The following is a 4304-nucleotide window of genomic DNA, read 5'->3' on the forward strand; positions in this document are numbered from 1 at the left end:
GATCGATAACAAGTTCTGTGAATTTATTATTTTTAGAGAATTGAGAAACCACATAGTTGACTTCGGTCAATATTTCTTGTTCTGAATATTGGATGGCAAAATGGATGCTGGTAGATCCATAACGTCAAATTTGGGTAAATAGCGGGGTTGGTTTAGTTTTGGGACTTTTATATCTGATTTTGACACCTTATTTTAAAAATAGTGTAATAAGATCTCAGGGATTAATTTATTGATAATGACTTTCTTTTTCCAAAATCCCAACATCTTTATTGCGTTCAGAACGTCAAAAATAGCCTAGTAGCATATATGGTTAACTTCTGTCATGTCCCAAACATATCTCGAGAGTCCATTCAGATATTTTGTAAAACACGATCTTCTGATTGTTGATATTTGGTGCCTGAATGTCACCTTCTTCGCGAATACAATCTCCAGCCTAAACAGAGAAAAAATTATTCCTTCATTACAAATGCAAAGATGGGGCTGAGATCCTGAAGGTTAACTAAGTTGGGTCGGGTCGAAGTTCCTTCTCCGTGAATGCAATAGGGCTGTCACAAATGCGAGTGTTCAGGTCTTGTACCTTCATGAAAGCAAAGCCCTAGACACGAATGCAAAGTCCAATTTAATTGATCGGTCAATGTTGACCCTCACAAACGCAAAGGGTTGATTGTGTTCGCGAGGTACTGTTCACTGAATAGTATAAATACTCTATTTTCATGGTTTACTCCATTTTTGGACCTCTAATCTTTGGGAAAGGCAATTTTTGAGGGTTTCAATGTTGATTTTCTTATGGTTATCTTCTAAACTCATAACCACTATTTTTCATTGATTTTATCTTTATAAACAATTTTAAATCATGTTTACAAAGTGTAAAATTGGGGTTTTATTGGTAAAGTTTAAAAAGGATTTTTCTTCATTTTGGACCTCGATTTTAAACCATTTTTGCATGAGTTTTTATATGTAGACTCCTATATCCTTGACACATGTTTTTTTGAAATAAAATCTTGATTTTATCCTATTTATTTTTAAACTTGTTTTTCAAGTCTATTTTGACCCCAACCTATATATAGGTACTATGGGTATCGTTAGTTTTTTCAATGCGTAGATGCTATATTTGAATGTTATATTCTAAGGCTTTTCATAAAAGTAAATCTCTATTTTGAAAGACTTTGGATCGGGATTTTATTTTTTAAGGTAGGTCATGCCATAACTTCTTTTAGACTGAGCTGAGTAGTTAATATATAAGTAAGGAATGCTATGGGTTGGGAAAAGTAATTGTGAGGTTTATATTTTGTGATTATTTTACTATTGTGTGTCCGTGTGAGGGCTTATTTACTTTTGTTGATGACTTCCAACAGTTGATATTGTGTGTTGACTATTTATGAGTGAAAAATTTACCACTCATTGACATCTAAATTTGTGCACATTACTATAATTAAAATATGTATTTGTGACTAATTCTCCATTTGAATGCATTCATTTCCAGATTTTGTGGTCTTGCAGGGTCTATGATTAAAGTGAGTGGAATTTAAGATGAAAGGAAAGTAAAATGGACAAAAAAAGCAAGATCTGGGAATCAGGGATCCCCGATTACCGTGATTGTAGTTCAAGGGTCGCGATAGCACCTAGTCAAAGCCAGATCAAATCCTGGAGATCACAAAGAAATCACTGTGATCACAAGAGTCATGATCATGATCAGACAAGGAGATCATGATGGGGCGGAAATCCTCTAAGGAAAGAATGGTCAATCCACACAACTGAAGCCCAAAATCTTTAAAAAATCAAACCCTTTGCATAATGAGGCATCTTCTAACTAATTTTCAATTTGGTGTAGATATAAAAACACACAAATTTTAGGAGACAAGAATTGTTATTAAATTTCAAAGAGATTTTTAGTTGTGTTTGGAGAATTGAAGTTAGGATTATTCTTGCTTTGCATCTTCAATGAAGTCATTGAATTCCAACTTAGGTATATATCTTTCCTTTAGTTTCATAAGTAGCTAAACACTTATCTTAGGTTATGCTTGATTAGGGTGTGAAGTGTATGGGTGTTGATTCTAAATTATTAGTTATTGATGTTGTATTTTTCTATTACTCTTTGATTTAATTAATAATTATAGGTGAAAACCCCAATTTATTTGGATCCCACATCATCCTTGAAAAAGTGATATGGGTGACGAGTAGTAGTGAACACTTATTAAATACTAATTGTCCTTAGCATTATCTTAAAAATAAGGATATCTTCGTATGTAGCTAGATTGATTGGCATCATCCTAGAAATAGGGATGTTTAGATGAGGTGTGGATTGGTAAAATTGGCATGCTCATAAGGTATTTGAAAGAATCCATGAGTGCAAACTGGTGTGTCATTGAAAGGCTCACATTAAGAGTTAAAAATCTAACCTACCCACACCTTAGACTAAGAATTGGACTAACCCTTAATCACCCATGCATGAATGATCCATAGGATAAGTATAAAACCAAGACTCTCCTCTTATTGGATTTTAATCTATAATTATTGCTCTAAATTAGTTTCATAAGTTAATTTTGTTTAAACAACGTTTAAATCATACCCCCACTTTAATTTATGTTTTGATTTAAGTCTACATTATGCGTCAGTGCCTAGTGACTTTCAATGTACATAGTTCTCAAAAGCTAAATTACACTCCTTGTGGATTCGACCCTAACCTAAGTTTGGTTATTATATTGACAACGATCACCTTGCACCAAAATAATGATATAAGTTTAGCATTATCATAAATAGAATCATTGCCGATGAGTGAAACTTAGTTTTGACTTGTGTGGTATTGTTAGTAACTTTGGGTTTACCCATAGTGTTGCACTTTACTTTAGTTATTGTTTGTGGTATTTTCAATAGGTGAAATTATTGCATCCAAATAACCATGAGTCAAGAGGGGATCAACAACAACTCCTCATATGAATGTGTGGAGGTTATGGACCACTTTGGTAATGAGGAGTGCGATAGTGCCATCCATATTCTACCTACCGAGAGAAATGTAGAATTCTATGTCACAAGTGTGGTGCTCCACTTTCCCTATATGAAAGGATGTTTGGGGGTAAATCACATGAAAATTCCAATTTTCATTCGAGGAGTTTTATTGAAGTATGCTCTCCATTTTATATCGCCCGTATCTCCTAAGAATCTATCCAGTTGAGGATTTTTCCATTCTCTTTAATCGGTGAAGCATTTTTTTTGTTGAGATCTCTAACTGCTAGGTCCATCACATCTTTGGTCGATCATAAGGATGCCTTTTTGGATTGATATTTCCCTCTTTCAAAGATATTGAAATTAAGGGATGAAATCATAAATTTTCATTAATATAGTGGTGAGACTTTATATGAAATGTGCCAATGGTTCATGGATAAAATCATGCAATTCACAAACCATAAAGTCCCTGAGAAGATGCTTCTCCAAATACTTTATCGGGTGTTTGATCAAGTGAATAAAATTCTGGTTGACAACACATTTGGAGGGTCCCTTATCAAGTAGCCTTATGAAGTTGCATCAAGTGTGTTTGATTAAGTGACTAAATTAGCTAGAGGTTGGCACACGGAGGATGTTGAGGAGGCCGTGTGAGATCCCTCTACGTCTTTTGTGGGTCAAGATCAAAGGAAAAAAGAGGAATAAAGAGATGCGAATATGATCAAAGTGAGATCACACCTTGAACTTCTTACTCAACATGTGATGGGAACCTCATTTGAATGAGTCAATGCTATAACTTCAAGGAATTGTAGGGTGTGTGAAGATGTGGAAAAGAAGAGACTTACTGAAGAAATGAGAGTATTGCCTCAAAATTTAGAAGGTTTCCACATTGCCTACCAAAGGCATGGAGGAATCAAGGTTGAAACAATGAGAACAGAGACATGTCCCCTCTTGAAATGGAGAGACGTGTAAATAAAGATGTCTTGGCCTGAATCCTTGTAGGAGTTGAGGGGACCGACAAGATAGTGAGGGAAATAAAGAGTGACTTCTCAAAATTGCATCAAACGGTAGAGTCTCATTCAACCACCATCAAATAATTAGAGGCAAAATTAATGCAAGACAAAAATGAAAAGATGCCGAGTGGCATGGTAACAAATGTTATTGTCACTAGAAGTTGGAAAACTCTTGGCAAGGGTATGAAGTTTGATAATGACCCCGACGGGAGAGAAAATAATGAGAAAACAAATGTAAAGAGAAAAAGGTCAAATGATGATTAGTTAAAGCCAAATGAAGTTATCATTTAAAACTCGAATATGAAAGATCCTTAAATTATCTCCAAGCCACCAATTACAATTCCTCCCCCT

The 4304-nt window shown here is 34.7% G+C and overlaps 1 non-coding gene across 1 annotated transcript; it reads right to left on the reverse strand.

Moving 5' to 3' along the window:
- Positions 1-3303: 3303 nt before the first annotated feature.
- LOC124898290 lies at positions 3304-3410 on the reverse strand. Its single transcript, XR_007055265.1, has one exon. It is a non-coding gene; the product is annotated as a small nucleolar RNA R71 (small nucleolar RNA).
- Between the last annotated feature and the right edge of the window lie 894 nt (positions 3411-4304).

This window comes from Capsicum annuum, chromosome 4, assembly GCF_002878395.1.
Source record: "Capsicum annuum cultivar UCD-10X-F1 chromosome 4, UCD10Xv1.1, whole genome shotgun sequence".
Taxonomy (NCBI): domain Eukaryota; kingdom Viridiplantae; phylum Streptophyta; class Magnoliopsida; order Solanales; family Solanaceae; genus Capsicum; species Capsicum annuum.